The 9,265-nt window shown below is 41.1% G+C and overlaps 1 long non-coding RNA gene across 1 annotated transcript; it reads right to left on the bottom strand.

Moving 5' to 3' along the window:
• Nucleotides 1-592: 592 nt before the first annotated feature.
• LOC132650801 (uncharacterized) lies at nucleotides 593-5,572 on the bottom strand. Its single transcript, XR_009588898.1, has 3 exons — nucleotides 5,000-5,572; nucleotides 4,084-4,244; nucleotides 593-3,918 (listed from the first exon to the last, which is right to left on the bottom strand). It is a non-coding gene; the product is annotated as an uncharacterized LOC132650801 (long non-coding RNA).
• Between the last annotated feature and the right edge of the window lie 3,693 nt (nucleotides 5,573-9,265).

Below are 9,265 nucleotides of genomic sequence, written 5' to 3'. Positions count from 1 at the left end.
TTTTAATTAAAATATATAAAAATACATATTAAATTAGAACATGGCTATAGAGATAGTTTAGCAGTTAAGAACAATGGATATTGGTACAGAAGATAGAGGTTCCATCTCCAGAAATCACATGGTAGCTAGCCATTTGCTCTAATTCCAGTCCATGTCATCTCCTGCCATCTTCTGGCTTCTGTTGTTACTGAACATAGACACACACAGAAAAACACCCACGTATATAAAATAAAAATAAAGCTTAAAATTGTAGTAATCTCTACAGAGATATCACAGCAGTGAGACAGACAGCAGCCAGGGCTACTTAAAATGAACTCTTTCTACTCCTGTATGAAAGTAGCTGCAGAATTCCCCTGAACCAGCCATCTCATAGGCAAAATCAGGCTCATTGTGAGGTTAGACTAGCTCAGCAAAGCTGTTTCTCTAAGAATAGTGTCCATGGTGCTGATTGGTGACTTCCTTGATATTTTCTGAATCTGTATTCTCTGTCTTTGTATATGTGAGAAAATGGCCTTGAAACTTCTATCTGTGAAATCATACAACATGATTGACATGTAGCACTGGCCGCATGCAAACGATATCCAGTGTCCCTTATTTTCATCTAAGACCTTGTGGTACAAGATGAATATTCCAGAGGCATTTCTGTCCACTTTTATAATTTACATATGTTTCTGCATGACTTTCAGTTAAGATGCATTTAAATATATCTCCTTATCCACTACCACCATGTTAAGAAAAGGATTTAACTTAGCATGCTTTAACATAGGCAAACCTATAATTGAACTTTTCCAGATTCTCAAAGTAAAACATCAAAGCTTCCTTTGTTGAAGAAAATCATGCTTTGGAAAAGACTCCCATGCTCTCCTTTCCTGCCACAGGAAAAAAAAAATCTCAGCTCTTCTGTTTTCACTGTTATGATGGCTATTCAAGGCAGCCAAATTGACTCTGTGTCTGGAATTAACTAAAACCCAAACTGTTGGGAAGTGGAAAAACTCTTCAATCTAGATCTAGATTTTGGATGTGATAAAACCCACCTTTAATCTCATCCACAGTCTCTGATGGTAACATACATATATATATATACACACACACACACACACACACAATACATACATATAATATTGGAGATGGCAGCTCTTTTTCTTTGTCTGCTGGCCCTACCTCTGGCTAGCAAGCTCATTAAAAAAAAACTGGCATTAAAGCTTATTTCTTAAGAATTATGGTATATACTGAAGACCATCTGAGACATCCAGCTATATTGGCTGAACCATTACTGTATTTTTTTTGTTTTTAAGCAAAATCCAAAACATCTGATGTCACCAATAAAACTGCTGGAGTCAGATGCCTGGGTGAAAACTTACTATCTCAGGGAGGCAGAGAAAGCACCCAGCCTACCTTCCTACTCAGCCAAAGGTTCAGAAAACAACACAAAACAAAACAAAAACTACTTCTCCTTCCATGCTGTTTTAAAATCCTCTCAAACTGAATGTCCCTACATTCCACTTCATGTGAATCTCTCCCAACTGGTTGCTTGCTTGGCCTCTTGAACTATGGTTGAGTTTTTCCAAGCCTGTTTTAACAGAGAACTTGTGGATTAAAGGTGTATGCTTGCACTAAACCACTCCACAACTAGAGACAGATTTTTCCAGGATACCATCTCAGGGTTCACAGTATAACTAAATAATCCTGCAACATGGGTTCTTCAACTTTCCATTGGTAGACAGGCATTGTTGGACCAGTTGGAACACAGCCTGTGAGCCATTCTAATAAACCCACTTTCTACATATGTACATTCATTCCATTTGTTCTGTTCAGCTAGAGAATCTTTACTAATACAGATGTTTTGTTTTGTTTCCCTTCCCATTTGGGAAGCTATGGCTGCTAAAAACACTGCTCCACAAAGTTTGTCATCTGTTAACTGTTTTTCTCTCAGGTGTTCACAGGTACCAGGTGAAATGTAGGTGCAGTTATCTGAGCCCACTATGAAGCCACAAAACACAAATCTTGTTTCTTGAAATTTCTCTGATAGGGAAGGTCCTCCTCCCCTTTCATCTGACCCTAGCCTATCAGGTCTCATCAGGTCTGGCTGTATTGTCTTCCTCTATGGCCTGCTGCTCATTCAGGAGGAGGTGATCAAAGAGCTAGCCACTGAGTCATGTCAGAGACAGTCCCTGTTCCCATTACTTTGGATCCCACATGGATACTGAGCTACCATGGGCTACATTTGTGCAGAAGTTCTAGGTTATCTCCATGCATGGTCCTTGGTTGGAGAATCAGTCTCAGAAAAGACAGATGGAGTGGGGCATGGATGGAAATGAGGAAAGGATGATGAGACTGGAAGGGATTGATTGAGGGGGCTACAGCTGGGATACAAAGTGAATAAACTTTAATTAATATAAAAAAATTAAAATATTCCTAACATTAAGAAATAAAATGTATAAGGAACACACAGTCCCAAACAAAATTCTGTTATCAGCTTTTATACTTTTTGCCAAGTGTGCATTTTGCATTTATTACAAAACACAATTCATATTGTTCTCTGAGAAGACTATATAACTCCTGTGAGAGTCATTTATAAAATCTAATGAATTCCTTTGTGGTACTTGTAAATCACTATAAACTAGACATTCCACCAAAGATGAATATGATTTAGCACAACTTAAGAATCCTGCAATCATTTTGTCAGAATTGTTTGATTGTACTGAATATGTTCTCTAGACATATTAATCATCTCACAGGAATGGGCTTCTTGGAGTATGTGATTCCTATGTTTTATATATATTACTGCTAAAGCATTTAAGCACCAAGGTAGTTTAATAGAGAAGTCACCTTAATTTGCATTTTGTTATTTTGTTCTTTAATTATAAAATGTATAAATAATTTAAAAATTTAAAAATTCTCTTTACTTGTTAATATTCAAGGACCACTTCCATTTGTGGGACAGATGGGAACTCCACTGCAGTTGAGTATTGGGCTATGGAAGCCTGATCCACCAGGAGGAAGAAGCAGAACTGCCTACTGAGTGCTATGGGGGAGCTCAGGCAAGCCCTGAGATCTTGAGTTAGGGAGCCTAGGGTCCCCTCCCACAGAGAGGAGCAGCAAGTGGCTGAGTGGCCAGGGTGGGAGGGCTGGGCGGTCCTGAGGCTGGGTGTGTAGGCAGACGTGTAGACTATCGGAGGACAGGCACTAGCGCTGCTGAAATGTGAATCTCCGCAGATCTGGAGAAGGCGCGGTCCTGGCCTGGAATCCAGGGTTAGGGACTAAAGGACTGTGTCACTTCTGCACACTCTAACCCTAAGGGAGACACCCTAACCCTAAGGGAGGGGCTCCTGTCACTCAAGACTCTCTGGCCAATCAGTGCTTCAGACCAGACCTGCCAATCAAGAGAGGGGGCGTGTCCTTCCGGATTTCTTTTTACGGGTTCAGCTCCCGCTGCTGAGCAGGCTCACGTGGTTCACGGTGAAGTGCTCTGAGCGCAGCCACTGATGCTTCGGTGTTGTGAGGGAAACTGAGGCAACCTCCAAATTTGCGACATGGTGCGTGCAGGGAGAAGGCGGCTGAGCGGCGGGAGCTGGTGTGCAGGGTCTCTCCCGGGACTGGCTGGTCAGTGGCGGCCACTGGGGAGGGACCATGTGGTCCTGGGCACTTGCTGGACCCAACAGGGGCATCTGAGTCACTTCACTGCGGGGGCCGCATCCACGCAGAGTGTTTGCAGCGGGGGTGTGTGTACAGAATCATCCATGTGGCGGGATGCCAAACTCGGAGTACTTTAGTTTGTCTTCTGTGTTCCAGTTTCTCCTGCGTCTTGTACAAGTTCTGCTCTTAGTATTTAACCTTTAGGTGTGAGATCCATTCGGAGGTAGTTTTATGTGGGTTGTAAACAGCATCTTGTGTGTTGGGTAGCACTCCAATATTAAGCTGTGATGAGGAAGAGAAGAATTGATGATGTAAAGGATAGCCAATACTTGGGAAATAATAGGTGACACTAAATAGAATTTAGCCAGGGGGAGGACTGCCTCTAAACCACCCCACAGGTAAACAGTATGCTAACCAGGCCTATTAGAGATTAGCATGTTAACATACCCATGTTCACGGGGCTTCTCCAGAAATTTAGCTCCAACCCTAGCAAAGGAGAGAGACAACTCTGATTTACAACCAGCTTCCAGGCCGATCCTCATATCAAAGAACAGGCCTCTACCAAGCTGCTCAAGGCGGTTTTACAGGGTCACAACCAACATTATAGCCTGTGATGACATAAAGGTGTTAAAGTAACTTTTATTCCCCTGATGTTATTGTCCTCCAGAAGCTTAGTGCCTTCATCTGCTAACCCAGGCCTAGTGCTGCAAGCTTCTAGCCTCCATACAATCTAATCTAGGCCTAGAGTGTTTTTATCCTCTGAGACTTAGTGCTGAATAAGCTCACCCTTTCTAGTTGTTTCTGAACTCTTGGTGGCCTGTTCAACTCAGCTGTTCTGGCTCAGACTCCCCTTCAAGGTGACTGAATCAATCTGCCTTTTCCTAGTTTATGACTAAATTGCTCCACTTGGCCTCATACTAACTTTGGCAATATGTTATAATCTTCTGGATGGTCCTCATTCTCTGGCTCTGTCTGTGTTCACCTGTGCCTAGTTTCTCTGTTCAACTTGTGTCTGTAAAAGTCTCCCAGTAAAACTTTTGAATTTTGCCAACTCAATTTGACTGCATTGCTTCTCATCTCACTCAGCTGAACAGCCTGAGCAGAAATGGCTAGAACTCAAACATCTGCATACCCCTGTTTCCTGAGGGATAGGATTAAAGGTTTGTACCACCACACCCAGACCTAAGCTTTTCTTTACCTGAAGCTTGCTCTATACCTGCTGTCCTTGACCACAAAGATTTGCTTATCTTTTTCTCCAGGGATTAAAGGTGTGTCTGTATTCCAACCAGTCATATAGACCTAAAAAGTCTTTGGATGTGATCTCTTGTCAGAGCAGCCATGTCTTGAATTAAAATTCATTTACCTAAAAGTCCAGTTTTCTTCTTGAGGAAAGAATATTTTTTCCACAGGGGCAAGTCTATACTGGTTGACAACTGTTTGAAAAAAAAAAAATCAAACTAACCAAACAACCAAATAAACAAACAGAAAACTCCTTTGTGTTCATGGCTTACCTGATAAATGTAGGCATTCCATGAGGCCTTCATATAAGGGGAATGGCATAGTTCCTTCTCAAACCCATTAACATTCTTAGCATAGCCAGTAACAGACAGGGGCCTAGGACGTGGGAGCTTTCAACATTTTTTCCATGTTTTGAGAATAAAATGGAGTTCCTTCTCAAAAGCCAGGAACATGTTTGGGAAGCCTGAAATGGTCTGGGTCCAAGGCCTTTGGGGAGGCCTTGCTTCAGATCTTGAGATCCCAGTTCTTCCCAACACATGGCTCTGCAGCTGTCAATCACAAGGCTTCACACTGTAGGCTTGGTTAGTAATATTCTAGAGAGAACCTATATTCCTCTTAACGAAGCTTTGTTTCATTAGACTCCTCATGAGTTTGTTCCATCATATGATATTTTCTGCTGACATCATAGAAGTTAACCATTTCCTTCTATTTACCCTGAAAGTAGTATACCAGATGCTATTTTTGAGAAGCTAACTTGGCCATGGAGCTCTCAGAGGCTGAACCACCAACTAAATAGTATTCATGAGGTGGACATAGAACTTCTCCACATATGTAGCAGATCATCATGTAGGTCATCATGTAGATCCCCTAACAATGAGAGTCCTGGCTGTTGCTGACTCTGTGCCTGCATTTGGATCACTTTCCTCCAGCTGGGCTGCTTTGCCTAGCTTCAGTGGGAAATGATACAATTGGTCCCAATTAAACTTGATGCATCAGGGTAGGTTGGTACTTAAGTGGGGAAGGGGCTCTGCTTCTATGAGAATAAGGGTAGGGAGGAGTGGGATGTGGGGGTTAGACAGGGAGGAAAGGAAGGTGGAGGTTTCCATCTGGCTGTTAAGTAATTAAATAAATGAACCGAAGGACAAAAATGCTTACTTGGCTTAGCAAATAGCTTGTACAAGACCTCCCTGCCCCAGCTTTTATTCTTCCAATGTTGTCTTTTCCTGTCTTTTCCTCTTCTGGCACACTCACTTCAGGACCCTGTTACTGAAGAGTGGCCTACTGTTTGAGGGCACTGGTGTACTTCTGGCAATATTTTTGCTGTGTAAATCTTTCTAAGTGGCTAGACTTACCAGTCTCCAGTCTCCATTTAAATTGCTGAAAACATAACCTGGGGCCTGAACCTAAAAGTGACTTAAGGGTTACAAGATACATGTAATGCAAAATTCTGACCTCAGCTGGCTTCTTTTGAGCATTGGCCAGAGCTGAATGTATGCTGTTATTAAATGTATGCTGTCTTAATTTTTTAATTGTGTTTTCAGTGATTTATCCTTGGGAGGGGATATTAATTCTAGATCAGCTGCATCTTCAGCCTGGTAGATAAATGTTTCTGAGACAAGCTCCTCAGGCTGAGGTCACCTTCATTCCAGTCTGTTTTTCCCTAGGGCAATGACCTTCCTTTTCTCTTGATTAAACTTTCTAAATTCTTTAGTTAAAGGGCTGTACCAAAAAAGAGCTTTATAATTTGAGTTAGTAATAAACTGTCCATTGTACTTACAGTCAAAGGATTTGCATGTGGGGCATGGTTTCTGCCTTCTGTTCAGAACAGGAAGACCAATTTATTATGTACAATTGCTTGGTGAAACAGGATAGGCAGTAGCTAGATCAAAGACTAAAGTTTAAGGCAGTCAGCTGCAGGGGTCACTCTATGAAGAAGGACATGATCCCCACAGAGTTAGTGATTTTTTTCAATTTCTAGCATGTATTAAATTTGCGTGTAAGTGAAAACAGTCCAGATTGGTGGGTTTCAACTTGGGTAGGTTAGATGGAGCCACTGAATATTGAATTTCCAAATAAAGTCTATCATATGCATTTATGTGCAGTCTTTCTAAAGAGCGCTATGTCTGCTCAGAAATTTGAGACTCAGCTATTGGCAGTAGCTTTGTATGTCAGGTTAACAATATCAGCAGCTAACAGTGCAGGTAGAATCAAGGTCAAAGAGTATCTTATTAATGCCATTACTCTAGCAGAGAAGGGTCTACTTTTTTTCAAAGTCAGGAGACCTACAGTTTTTCAATTATATTTAACTTTCTAAAAAAGTCAGTTGTTGGTATTGCTTTCTAAGTTTTATTTTTCTTTATGCATCACTGCTCTAATCTCTTATTTGTTTCTCTTTTCCAACATTTTCCAGTCATTAAAAATTTCATTCCTGGGAATGGAGAGACAGTCCAGTAGTTAAGAACACTGTCTCTTCTTCTAAAGGACCCAGATTCAATTCCTAGCACCCATGTGGCAGCTCACGACTGTCTGTAATGCCAATTCCAAGGGATCTGACACCTTCACACCAATGCACAGAAAATAAAATTAAATAATTTTTAAAAAAGAATTCCATTCCTATTTAAAAATGGATTTCTCATTAGTGTCTGTTTAGAGCATTGTCTCCCAAAACTCAGCCTTTCTTCATGCTATGTGGTTAAGACTTGCTTCAACATCTATCCTGCCTCTGTGGTCCAGTGTCTTGCAACTAATTTCAGGCTGGACATTAAGCTTGTCAGTGAAATGGAAAAGAGACCAGTGAATGAGGTTATTCAAACAGGGTGGGCAATTACAAATAAAGAGGGACCTGTGTATGAATTGAGTTCACTGACCAACTTTGAAGCTGGTGTCATCATAGTACAGAAAGAGATGCCGAAGAAGGATAGAACTTTCCTGCTTGGATAGAAATGTCAGTTATTCAATTTTTGATGGTTAGGAAAAGTCCAAACTGGCAATACTTGGAGTTCACAGACCAAGGCAATCAAGATCTGGAAGAGGAACTAAACTTATTTCTAGAAACCAAATATAGTTACACTGGCCCAGCAAACACAGAAAACCTGGACAAACTGGTGTGGCCGAGCCTAACAGGAATGTTATTATTCTAACAATGGCGCACCCCAAGGGAAAAGGAGTGCATAATTCTTGGTGTGCTCTGCTACCCATGTTTAATCCCAGAAAACTATTGGAGCATGAAGCCTGTTTCAACTTTTTACAACAATTTTTGAGATCATAGTTAAATCATTTCAACCTCCTCATTCTTTCCTACTGTTAAGTCTCAAATGCTGGGACAAATAGCTGAGGTACCTATTTAACAAATCAAAGCAGACCCAGCTGACGGTTCTCCCAGCACCTCTCTGTTTCTACCTGTCATAGGGTAATGGTTGGCATACCCAGCCTTCTATCTCAGGGTTTGAGCTCCCCTTGATGATCTTCCTTATGTAATCCAATTATTTTGGTTACCTGGTCTTTTTCATCTATCATTTACTATCCTGGCCTCTTAGTCTGGCTTTCCCCTCTCCCTTCCTGCCTTTCCTCATAAGGCTCACAGTCATGTCCCCTCTGGACTATCCAAAATATCCCTTTATCTGTCTATTATGTCCCTTTTATCTATAATAAAATTTCTCCCCTTCCATTCCTGGAATCATCCATGTCCTTTCCTTTTTATTTCTTGTTTTTTTTCATTCGTTTCCCATTTACTGCTCCTTACTTTTAAATTCATGATCACTTTTTGCTTTAATTTTTGCTACTGTTTGACTTTGACTTGTTTGGATTTGGAATTTCTCAGCTGTGAGGTAGACATAGCGGCACTGAACATTGATTGTGTGTTGGAATGTGCACACAAAGGCCCTGTGATTTGGAAGAGGAACTGTCTCCTTGTGTTTTGGAGATGGAAAGATGTACTAAAATACAGATTTCTTAGAGTAGGGTGCTGTGTGCTCCTAAGGTGGAAGGCCCCAGCTGGAAGACCTCAGCTGTCTGAGTCACTTGATTTGATCCCCCATGCAGAATTCCTCTGCAGCCATAGCAGTTTAAAGTTGTGATGCTTAAAATATCACTGTCCAGTGTGCAGACACACACATTGCTTTTGTTGTGTGGTGGGAAGTGAGATTGGAAAACTGATGGTCTGCTCTCTAGAACTTCTGAACCTTGCATTCTACATTCAGTTTTGTGTTGCAAATTTTATAGTTTTCAAGCTGGTAGAAAGAAGGTGGTGTGCATTCTTTAGCAATTTTTGTTTGGAATCTTTTTCTTTTTTTCGCTACTGTTAACTACAGTGGTATGATTTAGGAAAATTTAATTTCAGGACACAAAAGAAATTTCTGAGATGCAGAGGTTTTTCAGGTGTGCTTGCTGT

This window comes from Meriones unguiculatus (assembly GCF_030254825.1).
Source record: "Meriones unguiculatus strain TT.TT164.6M chromosome 13 unlocalized genomic scaffold, Bangor_MerUng_6.1 Chr13_unordered_Scaffold_33, whole genome shotgun sequence".
NCBI classification, from domain to species: Eukaryota; Metazoa; Chordata; class Mammalia; order Rodentia; family Muridae; genus Meriones; species Meriones unguiculatus.
This window is presented reverse-complemented; position numbering and strand designations above follow the sequence as displayed.